Source organism: Sciurus vulgaris (genome assembly GCF_902686455.1).
Source record: "Sciurus vulgaris genome assembly, chromosome: 1".
Taxonomy (NCBI): domain Eukaryota; kingdom Metazoa; phylum Chordata; class Mammalia; order Rodentia; family Sciuridae; genus Sciurus; species Sciurus vulgaris.
Genome location: NC_136461.1, coordinates 72,119,194 through 72,133,184, shown reverse-complemented (window position 1 = coordinate 72,133,184; position 13,991 = coordinate 72,119,194).

Genomic DNA, 13,991 nt, shown 5'->3' with positions numbered 1-13,991 from the left:
ATGAATATCAATTTCTCAAAGAAGTGTACCAGTAATCTTATTCCTATGTTTAATTTCTCTTACTACTTGTTCCAGAACGAAGTCATCCAAAAGCACTTATAGAGACAGTATACGTTAAGCAGTAATTTAGGATTCATTAAATTAGAGCTGGGTTGGAAAAATTTTTTGTCAAGGACCAGAAAATAAATAAATAATAAAACAAATATATTAGACTTTGTCAACCAAAAGTCAAAACTGAGAATATTAAGTAGTAACTTACATATCAGGAGAGATAGCAAATTTCTACTATTTTCTTATTGATGAAATTCATAAAAAATAATTATTTTTACAGACTGCATTTTGATTCGTTGTATACAAATGGGGTACAACTTTTTATTTCCATGGTTGTACGCGATGTAGATTCACACCATTCATGTAATCATACATGTACATGTATGTCTGTCTCATTCCACCATCTTTCATACCCCTGCCCCCTCCCCACTCTCATTTCCCGCTACATAATCCAAAGTTCCTCCATTCTTCTCTTACTTTTAAAACATTTTTTTTTTGTAGTCGTAGATGGACAGCATGCCTTTATTTTTTTAATGTGGTGCTGAGGATTGAACCCACTGCCTCACATGTGCCAGGCAAGTGCTCTGTCATTGAGCTACAGCCCCAGACCCTAATAATTACTTTAAAAAAAAAAAATTCATTTATTTTGATTCATTGTACACAAATGGAGTACAAATGTTGTTTCTCTGGTTGCAAATGAAGTAGAGTTGCACCATTTGTGTAATCATACATCTACATAGGGTAATGATATTTGTCTCATTCTGTTACTTTTCCTTCCCCCCACCCTCTCCCCACCCCTTTTTCCTCTATACAATCCATCCTTCCTCCACTCTTGCCTCCCTCCCACCCCCCCAATAATTACTTTTAAAGTAAGTTTTCTTATCAAAATTTATCACAAATGTCATTAGTTAATGCTTATCTATAAGAAAATTTTATATATTTCATCCTTAAAAATGTCTTTTCATGCAGAGGATATTGCTTACTACCAATCTTTCTCCATGAACATATGACTTTAATTGAGCATTTTACTGTTTGGAAGGCATTTATAGACCTAGATTCTTGCCTCAATATTTTCCTTTTAGATTGAAAATTAATTACTTCCAGTTGAAGGCTAGGTGAAAGCTTTTCAATTGTACATTTAACAGACTCTGAAATATGGACATTTCCTTTGCACTTATATTTGCACTTATATTGAGGTCTGAAATGTCCTGCAAGAATTATCTTTGGAGCTCAAATAATAAATACATCTGCTACAAATTTGTGTGGGAATGAAGGTATCACTTCTTATTTTATTTTTTGACAGCATGGGAAGTGTATAAAGAAGTTTGACATAAGTTGTTATTCATTTGGTTGTGGTCAAAATGACTTGACTGAAAAATAGTTTTCATATAAAAGTGCTGACTTGACTTGTAATTTTAAGTTGAATTCACTCAGAAACATTGTCTATAGCAAAAGCTAATTCCCAGTCATTCAGTGTTCAAATATAGTGAATAAGGGTGATTCTTCCTGCTTAGAAAAATTTCAATCTTAGTCCTGAGCTCAAAAAATTACAATAATACTTAACCTCTGTTAAACCATCAAACAAATGCATGACTGGGAAGATCAGAATGTTCAGCTCTTATTTCTCATAAGCATTCATGGAATTATGCTTAAATCCATGAGAATAAGGAAGTTTACTGATGGCACCACTGGTTCAATAATAAACAGCTATATCATCATTGTAAAATAGATTCAGATAGATTCAACTCTTTCTGCAGGCACGTGTTTCACATAGGTTTTAACATACTTTAGTAAATTCTACTTCAAATTATAATGAATTAGTGTTTTTCTTGATAGCTTTGAAAATGTTCTTAACTCTAACTGTTCCATGTCAATTACCCATGCAGGCTAACTCTTCATGACTTTGAATTTGTCTTTGACCTCTTGAATAAACTGCTGTGTAGAATTAGTGATATCAGTTGACTTATCAAGAGCCAAGAAAAATCATTTAAAATGACTTGCCTTTGTTTTTTTAGATTGAGTATTGATGCCAATTCCAATGTCTCCAAATTTTTGAGTGACTAGTCTTGCCAAAAAGCTAATAATAGTCCTGAATAAGTTCATTTTGTTTGGACACATTGCTTCAGTTGCAGCAATTAAATACAGGTAATTATCTCACCCTTTGCAAACAGTTCTTCTCATTTGGCTAATAAATGAGCCACTTAGAAAATTAATTTTGTTGCAGCCTCCTTTTTCATTTTTAATTTTTGTGGAGAAATTCTATAATAAGATATTCCATTTTAAAAATCTTCAAATTTTTCTGGCCATTGCATTTCCATGACTTGGGAAACTGTGATGAATTCTTAGTCTGATAACATCAACATACATTGTATTCTTTTTGTTTGTTTGTTTGATACTGGATATTGAGCTCAGGGGCACTTGACCACTGAGCCATATCCCCGGCCCTATTTTTTGTATTTTATTTAGAGTCAGGGTCTCACTAAGTTGCTTAGTGCCTCCTTGTTGCTGAGGCTGGCTTTGAATTGGAGATTCTTTTGTCTCAGGCTCCTGAGCTGCTGGGATTACAGGTGTGTGCCACTGTGCAAGGCCATACATTGTATTCTTTCAGTCCAATAGTGTCATTACATAATAAAACAATGCTTTAACATCTAGTTGATAACAAAATAGACGACATTTCTTAAGAGTGCAACTTTTGCAGGACATAGTGGCACAAGTCTATAACCCAGAACCTGGGAAACCGAGGCAGAAGAATTGCAGATTCAAGGCCAGCCTCCCAATTGAGCAAGGCCCTAAGAAATTTAGCAAGATCCTGTCTCAAAAAATGTGGGGAGGGCAGGAGGCAGGGAACTAGGAATGCAGCTCAGTGGTAAAACACCCCTGAGTTCAATCCCCAGTACCAAAAACAAAACAAAACAACCAGTGCAAAATTCAAAGTCCACTTTTTTGTCATGATGGATATGCTCAAGTAATAAAAAAAAATTTTTAAATGCCACTGTGTGACCAGGCGCAGTGGCCCATGCTTGTAATCCCAGTGGCTCTGGAGGCCGAGTCAGGAGAATCTCAGGTTCAAAGTCAGCCTCAGCAACAGTGAGATACCAAGCAACTCAGTGAGACCCTGTCTCTAAATAAAATAGAAAATAGGGGTGGGGATGGGGCTCAGTGGTTGAGTGCCTCTGAGTTCAATCCCTGGTACCACCCCCCTACAAAAGCCACTGTGTGGTGAAACTTGTGGCACTTGAAGCATTATTGTGTTAAAATTAGTCGTACACAGTGACAACTGAGCAGCAGTGCCAAGCAATGACAGCATATAGGCCCTACCACAACTACTTAGCATGTCATTTTAGCATAAGAGCAGTCCTAGAGAGTATGTAAACAAATGAAAATTAGTATATTAGTATAGAACTTTTGTTATGATCACTGAAATGGAATTTCACATCATTTTTGCAAAATATTCTTTTGAGAGAAACAATAGTGGTCTTCACCAGCAGGCGGTCACATCCTAGTTGCTAGACTGCTCTTCATGGGACATGACCCACAGTCTTAATCCCACTATAACAAAGTTAGGTTCGCACCCTAACAAACTCAGGTTTGATTCTGTGCATAAGTTACAGAATTGGAAGTAATTTATAGGAAAAATAATCTGGCAACTTGTGTAATGAATCATTGAAAAAGCATTAGCACCATGCCCCAACAAAACAAGATCCCACCCGTAGTTGAATATATAGAGCAAAGGGGTCCATTCCACCAGGAAATGGAGTTAGCAAGGTCTGTGGCAGTGATGAGGACCCTAGACTCACGGGCAAACTAGTCCTGACAGCATCTAAGCAGAAACCCGATCCCATGGACTAGGCCAGCTGTTCTCACCCACGGCTAAGGGTGGCAAGACATTAATTACAATAAAATATTAACACTTGTGAATAAATTCTTTTTCCAATGTTATTTGGGGCAAATGCAAGTTTATCCTGATTTTCCCCCCATATATCTCATTAATTGTTTTGAAACAGACAGAAAAGGGTGATCTAACTGATAGCATGGAGAGTGTGTGCAGTATACATAAATGTCACCAAGTAAGAAGAAGTGGGAGAAATACTGGACTGGGAAGCAAGATTGCTATCAAGAAATTACCCAGTACAGTATTCCGGTAGGAGCCCAGAGTTCACTACTCCAGACACTGTGGGGATGGCAATGCAAGTAACTCTAGATCCCACATACCTCTGGATCACAGGTGTTGGTCAGGTTTGCTCCAGACCTGGATGGCTCTCAAGGTACAGGTTGAAGTTTGTCACTTCTACCTCAAAGTCACAGAATATTCTTCTCATTGATGTTTGGAAGGAGTTGGCTAAGCTTTATTCTCTCTTCAGCTCCTGCTTATTAAAGCCCTGACCCACTGCTATCTGACCCTGGATTGGGGAAGGTGTCAGGAATGCTGACCCCCAAACTATAAAGCGAAGTGAGAAGGTTGGGGGGCAGGCAGTAGTGAGTGGCAGGAAGGACAAGGAGAAGCCCTGGCAAGTCTGCTTCCCAGCCCTACCTGCCTTTTGCTCTGCTATATGTCCTAGGGAGAAGAGGGCCCTCTCATTGAACAATGATCTATGCTGAAATTCTATCTGCAGCTCCCCCAAGCTGAGAAAAAAAATTTCAGAAAACAAATTGTTGTATTATGTAATTGGCCCAATTTAATATCTCAGGAAATGGAGCTAGCACTTGCTCAATTGAATGGGGCTTGTTCTGAGAGTCTCCTTTCCCCCTTTCCCAAGGAGGAGATAATACCAGCTGATGTCACTGTGCCCAGCAGAGTCCTCTTCCCCAACTGTGGCCGGCTGCAGTTAAAGGACAAGCATGGAGAGGAGGGGCTCAAATGTGCTGAAACCCAAAGCGGAAGGGTGTCCCAAGACTCCTGCATGGTGGCTTGAGCTCCGTTCCTGTCACTCGTGTGCCTGAACTGGTTCTTGGTCTGAGCTCATTGTTAACTGGAGTCACAGCCTACAAGAGTTTTGCCTCCAAACACAGTGGAGCACTTAGCGTCGGAAGTGAGACAGCTGTTTGTCATCCTCTGCACATGGGAAAAAGATTCAATTCTTGTGTAAAGAGTCTCACTTTAGGTGAGTTATTGAAATAAACAGGCAAAAATAAAATCTCCAACAGGATTCCAAAAGAACCCTTATTTCTAGTCTCCTGTTGCTCCCAGGACATTGCTCTGATCCCGATAGCCATTTCTAAACACTTTTGGTTCTTGTTTTCAAGCTTAGAGGGTCTATCTTTACCTGCCCATGTGCACCCAAGGGGATATTTGAGTGTGTGTATGGGATCGGGTGGCAGAGTTTTGGTGTCTAATTATACTAATAGAAGGGATATAATTCTCTTATCTTTGAGTGTGTACTTTATAGTCAACATGGGCACACATAAGAATAAGGCCAGACATAAATCATGTGACTTAATGGAAAAATTATTACTAAGTTGCTCAGCCACATCCAAATTAGATGATCATTTTCTGTGAGGTCACATGTAAGTGTCTGAGTCTTTCAAACTGCTTCTGTGTCCTAAATGCAGCTTAGGGCTCAGTTCTGGAGTTGATCAAGCAAGCTGTAGTCTACAGAGCAGTAAGTGTTTTAGCATCAAACTGGTCAATCGATATTTACAAAGGGTCGGGTTAGAGTAGCTCAGTCCCTGAGAGAGATCACCATCCCACTAGTTCTGAAAAATGTAGAGAGAATTTTAATTTGAGATGAATCATTTAACACAAAAGCAGGCTATTAAGTTGTCTGTTTTGAAATTCTACTCTATAAAATTTTCAAAAGACTTTGAAATGCATGTTTCAGCTTAGTGATTGCAGGTAAGGAGCATTATTAAAAAAATAAGATTCTAAATGCCTAAAGAATAATGGGTTTCTCTTCCCACTACTGAAAGCACAGGAGTCTAAGATGTTTTATCCCTTTCTGTGTGTCCCCCGCATGGCACACCATCGTGGGACATGGTGACATCCCAGGACAATCTCAAGGAAACACTCCTTTCCTCTCTCCATTGGAAGATGGTGGAAGAACAGGATGGTTAAAAGTCGTATGGGTTACATTCCAGTCCTGGTCCTGTCATAGCTAAGCTGTATTCCTTTGTACAAGTTGTTCAGTCTTTCTGAGCCTTGGTTTTTCAACTGCAGTAAAATCAATTCCAGTTCAAAGTCTTTGATTGACAAGTGTGAGACACTACAAGGCGGAGGGATCATTTAATTCAACGCTGAGTCATGTCCACTCCAGTAGGCTGCCCCTATTACTAATGTGGAGCCTTCAACAGTGATGCAGGAGAATCAAACATAAGGAGGTGTAATGTTTTCAAGTTTAGAAAACTTGTAAAGGTTTGAAAGGTTGTAAAACTTGCAGCTTCAAGGCAACATCCACCCCTCCATCTAGCTCATTTGAGTCCTGTGACAATCACAGAAGCATACCCACAGGTGAGATCAGGTAATTTACTCATGAGTACACAGCTAAAAAGAATCCTAAGAAAAATGAGGGCCTACCTCTACCTCTGAGGACTGCAAACTTTCTACCTCACTCCCTGACTATAAAAAATACAAACTGGTCAGACCAGGCATGGTCTGGTCCCTCATATCAGAATGATCCAGGTAGTGGTTTTTATTTCCTAAAGCTTTTATTTTCACCCAAGCAGAACTTAAAGGGCAACACAGCCCTTCTTTAATTTCCTCAGAGGAAAATCTATATAGCAGTGCTATTAAGCACTGCTGAACAGTGTAGATGTCACTAGAGATTTCATTTCAATTCATGGGGATATAAAGGCTGGAGGATTTGACTTTGTCCCTCCACACTTCACACCATCACCTCTACAAATGGATCCTCTCCTACATCTTCTCTCTACCTCAGCCTCTGCCAGGCTGCAGGTGACCAGAGGAGAGAAGAGGGACGGAAGAAGAGGAGAGAGAAGACGGAATGGGCAAAGAGGGAGGGAGGAGAGCCCAGGATGTTTGAATTTCCATAAAGAAGGGTCTTGTAAAGAAATCCAATTAAAAGATCAATTTTGGCAGAATGGATTTGAAAAGAAATAAACATGAAGATGAAGAAAATTTGTAAGTAAAAGGATGGGGGGAAAAGTAAACTAAATACTAAACAGTGAGAGCCTGAAATCAAATATAAGGAAGATCTTCCCAGTATTAAATGAAAGTGGAGCAAACTATTATAGAAATTTTCTTGGGTGTATTTAAAAATATTCTCATTGGCCTTCCAGAAACAGAGATAGAAGAGGCAACTTCAGGACAACCTTTCTGTCAGTCCCATGTTTTTATAATATGCCTGGAAAGAACCTGACTGATCATTAAATAAAAGTTACTAACTCATAAAAAGGGATCTTGTTTAGGGGTCCCAATCAGCAGAAGGAAGGGGAAGGTGGACAAGAAACTGTCCTAAAGCTCTATGTCAAGCTTTGCTTCCCCTGTGCCCTTCTCTGGAGTGACAGTGGCAAACCAGCAACGTGATCATATGAAGTGTGTTGAGGAAAATAAAAAGACATAGAGAATGATCAAAGGGACTTTGCACTCTGCCAAGTGAAAGAAAAAGGTGCAAAGGCCCTTGAGAGTATTCCTGCTGTTGATTATTTACATCCTAGAGATGGAGACAAGAGACTCACACCTGATGAGTCATACAGCAGTGGGAACAAGCGTGGGACCAGGTGCAAGGGTGGAGGCAGAGCTGCCTTGCATAGGGAGGAGCTGTGTCTTCTAGCTATTGAAAGTTCACGTTGAGACCAATTTTTCTTTCCACTGCAGACCCACTAACCACTGTTACCTACTTGTCCCTTACAAGTAGCTTTAGCTATGCAACTTAGCCATGGACTTTTGCTTATGCAACCGCTGGCAAGAGGAAAATAGTTTCTTTGCAGACTAGAATAATTAGTTTATTAAGCCAAGAGGCAGCCAGGACCCCTTTTAAGGGCAGGGAGTTCCAACTGCTTGTAATTTGGCCTTTTCTTCAACCAGGTCAGTTTAACACCAGATCTGACTCTTTCAGTAGCACTGTTCAGCTCGTTTAAATAGATACTTACTGTTTAAATGTGTTTGTGTATAAAGAAAGAAGAGATATTTTCAACATGTACTAATCTCTGATGAAACTGAAGGTGGTTTACTAATCTTCTTTATGCTTTTCTGGGCTTAAAAAAGTTTTTAATAAGTAAGAAGCACTGCTTATTAAGTAATGCTTAAGTAATAAGCATTGCTTTAGAGGGTGAAAAAAATAATTGATACTGTTTAAAACAAAAGTCACAGGTAGACGGAAACATGGATGGAGAGGCAGGAAGATGGAAATGAAAACCAAAACCTAATCTCAGAAAACCATGGATGCCTTAAATAGGCTGGGTCCTTCTCCCTCAGGAGCCAGAGATTCTGAGGCTCGCTCCCTACCGGCCACCTAGGCTACCGGCTCGCACAGCGCCTGGATCCCGGCAGAGGGCGCCATGGGGCCGCGACCCTGCGCATTCGCGCCTTTCCCAGATTTGGTGCCAGCCTGGGCAATTCTGTGTCTTCTCCAATAGAGAAGAAAAGCCCTACCAGGGGCGCGGGAGAACCAGCGCCCAGGTGAAATCACCTCGTTTCCAGAGAAACAGTCCCGGAATGCAATTGGTATCCTAAGTAAAATTGCACCAGCACCACGTCTCGCCGCAAAGCTGGCGCGTCCAGTGCGCGTGCGCAGCTTCCAGATCAAGGCAGCCTTTCCCAGCATTGGCTGGGATTCCAGCAGCCGCGGGTAGCACGCTGCCTGGTCCCAGGCTGTCTCCCGCTGCCTTCCGCAAGCCTCCTGTGCCAGATGGATCTATCCTCCCTAGGGCTGTACCCTCGCCAGGAGGCGGCTCTCGTCATCTAGTGCTCAGCGTTCCCCTGATAAACCCCATTACTCCCAAGAATGATTGCCTTGGTTTTGCCATTTAAAAAAAAAAAAAAAAAAAAAAGATTTTTTTTTTTTTGAGAATTAAAACAAACTAATATGCAATTGTGAAAAATTCAAATAATGTGTTTGTATTTAAAAATCAGTCTCCAGCATCATCTTATCAATTGCCACCTCCACAGTAAACATATAAGAACATTGTGAGGGTAACTGTGACTGTCCATTCCTCCAATCATTCATCCATCCTTGGAAGAATATTAATCAAAATGTTAACAGTGGCAACTTCTAGGTGGTAGTATTATGAATAATTCGTTCTTTCTGAACTGTTTTATAATGAAAATATGTGCTGGGATTGCTTCATTTTAAATAAATGGTCTACCACTGAACTACACCCTCAGCCCTATTTTTAAATCCTGTTAGAGCTGTCCTTCTGTGTGAAGGGATCAACCGCAGGATGGCTCCAGAGTGTTCCTACCTTTCATGGAGTAGTTCACCATCATCTCCCTGCTTCTTTAAGCACCACTTTGCGTCCCCTGGTAACAGAACTGGAGGTCTGTAGTCCCATGGTTAATAATTAGAAGGGGCTGGAGCCTGTACCTTTCCCAGTTGCAGGAGCATTTTTGTCAGGAATGGTTGCTGACCTCTGGGAAATAACAATAGAATCATGACGATGGTGCTATCCAGATGTGTGGATTAAAAACCCATACAAAGAGGCGTTTTTTTCTGATTCTTGAAAGGCAATTTCAAAATTTTGTCTTTGATTTTGGAGGTCAGAGGTAGTGGTTCAGTGGGTACTTGTGCTCTCCAGCAGAAGAATTAGGTAAAATCACAATTGCCACAGGAACAAGACTCTTTATTAGGTAGGATGGAGATGCAGCAATGGCCAAAAGAGTGTCAGGATGGTTCCCAGGATGAAGGCTGGGGTGAGCTAGAGTTTAGGAATATTAATTGGCTTTGGGTAAGTTTCACCAAAAAGTGTTTTTCTTTTCCTGGAAAAGCACTTTAACCTTGAGGGAGGGGTGGTTAGCCACAGTGAGCAGAGAGTGATTTTTAAATGCAAACATGTTATTTGAATTTTTCATAATTACATGCTACATCCTATATAATGTCTCTGCCCTGTGATAAGGAGTTGCTGTACCTGTTAAGAGAACATATAGGTGGAGGGTGGAAGAAAACCCAAATTTTGGCACATAAGAAGTTAAGGGCCCTGGGAATTTGCTCTTTCAGTGACTCTTTAACTGTTTTATCCTTTATTTCGTTTGTCCTTGGAGATTCATGGTGAGGGCTTCCTGGCTTTAATAACTTAACTGTTTTTTGAGGCCAATTAAATTGTTGGAGAATGAGTGAGTGAGAAGGTAGGGAAAGGCACATAACATGCTGGTAAATAGCTAAAAAACCAGGAGGGAAGATGGACAGCAGGGAATGCATGGACCACGTTTATGATAGCTAACAAGCTATGAGTTAAGGCCCAGGAGTACATCTGCCCTTTGTCCTTTTGGTGGTCCCTGACTGTCTCAAGAGAACTCAAGTTTTGATTTAAAGTGTGTTTAATCAACCCAGAATCTTTATTGTCTTTGACATTGTTTTGGAAACCCCAGTCCTGGTGTATGTGAACCAGTGGCCAAAGGCAGAAGGTACCATGAGGCCAAAGAAAAAGGAAGATAGATCCAAAATTGCACAAAGTGGAATTCTTATTAGGGGCTTACAGACAGAAGCTGTCTTTGGGTGGCAACACAAGAGAATTCCAGCACCCCGAGATAGGAAGGAGGGGTTTATATGCAAAACTTGACAAAGGCGGGCCTTCGCCCATCAGGATGTACCTTGGCTTTCTCAAAGATTATTAACTGGTCCAGCTCAGGTGAAAAACAACACAGGTGGCCAGCCCAATAGCTTGGTAGACTAACTGAATGACTTTGTTTGTCCTGTTAGGTTGTAGGATATGTGCCAAGGTCACCTGGCTGGCAAAATGTTGCTTAGGACCAACATGGCTAGAGTCATGTTAAACTGGATCCCTGCAGGGACTTACGTGAGCTTATGTCTCACCGTTTACTTCCCAGCAGGGAAAGGTCTGATGCTTTGTTCTCCGGGCTTGGAACCCTAAATCCAGGTCTGCATGGGGGTGTCTATGCAAAACTTTGAGGCTGACATGCAAAACCTGCTATGCCCTGATGCTCTGTGGCAGTGGCCTGTTTTGACTTTTGTACATGTAAATGATTTATTTAAAGTACACATATTTTTAAAAATACACATAATTTAAAAAAGTACATTAAAGTACATTTAAAAAGTACATGATTTTAAAAGTACATTAAAGCGTTCAACATTTTGGTGACAAATGAAGGAAACAAACGTGAGCCCTGTTTAGGCCTTTCATTCCCATTTCTTAATGTTCACCTACTTTGCCAGTTTGTGTGATCAGGAACAGGGAACAAGACCAAGAAGAACCAGGTGGGCCCAGCCTGACAGAAAGTCCAGTTTGTTTCCAGCTTATAGGAAAGCATTCCAACAGGGATTCTGAGGTTTTGATATTTCACCAACAAGTAAAATTCCAAAATAACTCTAGGAAGTGGCAATGGTGTGCCAACTTTTAATTTTACAAAGTAAGGTCATTAAAAAAGGACTTGTCATACTGGCACTACCATTTTAACAAAAGAAGAGACAGTTGACAACAAAATAAGGGACATGATGTCATAATAAAGGACTGTTTTAAAAATAAATTTTGTTTTATGAAATATTTTACCATAGTTTCCTTAACGATTTTCTTTTTCAAAAGTGAAAATATTGTTGCCAGATTGCATTTTGCCCATTTACTCAGCTAGAGCTCAATGACTATAATTGAATCTTTGATGAAGGCTAATCTTAAAATGTTGTAGGCCATGCTGAATATCAGTGAACATAGTCAAGTATACGGAGGTGAGGAATATTAGGTACTGAACTGAATTCACACTAATCCTCGGATCCCATATGAATCCTGTACACAAACTTTCCAATTTAAACAAGTATACCAATTATTTTAATTTTAGATCATTTTTATTGCTTAGGATGGATTGGATTTATAGTGCTTTCAGGAGGATTCTAGGACCCTTTACTTGGATTCTGGTCATTAAAGGTATTCTGTTTTAGGATTGAACAAGGACTGAGCATTTTGATTTATTTTTTGACCCAGTCATTTCCAAATTATAATCATTCAATTTCAAGAGAGCAAAGTTTTGAATGTGGGTTATACTATGCAACAGCTCAAGGTGAGAAGGTGGAGAGAGATAAAAAGAAGAGGGAGAAGAGAAGAAAAAAGAAGTGGAGGTGGAGAAGGAGAAGGGAAAATAAGAATCAGTGGAGAAAAAAAGGGATACTATGTACCAACAGATTTTCCAAAACCTTTTCTAGAAGTGAAGCAGATACTAAGACCCACAATCAAATCCCTATTTTCTGAAAGCAATCATAAGGGCATTAAATCACCAGAAATCGAAAGCAGTTTGTAAGAGAGCTGCCCTGATCTATCATTGCCCTCAATGCACATCTCAACCTGCTGACATTGTCCCCTCCCAGACCTGGTGGGATAATTGCAAGGCAGTTCCCTGGAGACAGGCAGGAGCTTTTCTAGGCACAGTCTTTACTGTATTATAGAGTAGAAACAGAAACCTCAACTTCAAATGTGACTTTTCCCCCACTCTTGAAATTACTTGGTGTAAAAATGTTTCCACCAAGGAAAGAAAAGGTCTTTAGTGGTTTTACCTTTTCTTGAAATGGGAAGATCCTACCCAAGTCCTAGATGTCTGGGAAAAGGACACATCTGCAACCTCAAATTTCTTGCCCTATAATTCCCAGAGAAGTTTCCATCAGAATGAACTCTATAGGGGACTCACACAACTGGTGCTTTTCCAGGCTTCATCCTTTGTTTTCTCATTCTTTTCTGATCAGCCAACCCAAATTCATGACTGCAACTGTCACTCAGATGCACAAAACTACTGAATTGGTACCTCCAACCCTGATTTCTACCTAGTGCTCCAGATACATATTTTTGTCTGCTGGTTGAACATCTTCCACCCAATGGGAGCCTTAAACTCAACATATCCCAAACCAAACTAATCACATTCTCCACATCACTAGCAGCCTCCTTCACTCCCTACATTCCTTTCTCTATTTTGGTTAGTAGCATTGCCATTTACCAAATTGCTCCAGCTGAAAACCTGGTATCATGTAAATTCTGTGCTTTCTCCATCATTACCTAATGGTCACCAGGTCTGACCTCTCTACTCTAACATATCTCACCTTTTCATTCTCTCCATTCTATTATCACTTCCTAATTCAGGACTTCATCCTCTCTTACTTGGACTGGGACAACAGTTTTCTACTTGTCTGTAGGTCACAACATTGTCCACCAGAACCCATCCATGTTGTCAAGGAGACGGCTTTAAAACAGCTCAGTTCATACTTCTCTGCTGCCAAAACTTCTCTGATAATTCCTCATTGCCAGGAGGAAAAATTCCAAACTCCTTGACATGTCCTCTGCCAACTGGCTCCCATAGGTAATGGGAGGAGTTTCCTCCTCTGACACTTTCCACAGTGCATTTTGTGGAGAAGTTACAGACTGCCCCACTTCTGATTACAAGAATAACAATTGGTGATTACATTCTCTAGTCTCTTTTGCAGTTAGAGGTAGACTGGTGATGGAGTTCTGAACAGTGGTGTGCTTAACAAAGTAAAATGTGAGAGTTTCCAAGAACGTTTCCAAGAGGTATCTGACACATGTCCTTGTTTGGTCCTTGTTTGGTCTCTTTTCTACCTTCTTCATCCTGCAGTCCAGATTGGATGTAGTAGCTACCATCCGAGCCCATGAATATGAAGATCATCACATCAGAGGGAATGAGGAGCGGCAAGCTGGATTGCACCATGGTACAGAACTGCCTTTCTACCTTTGGAAATTTGGGAGAGAAATAGGCTTCTAACTTGATTAAGCTGTTATTTTGGGTGTCTGCCTCTTGCTGCAGGGTTAACACTGACACAGAATTTGGCACCAGTTATGGGATGACACTGGTAGCTCTGCTGAGTTTTTCTGTTTGT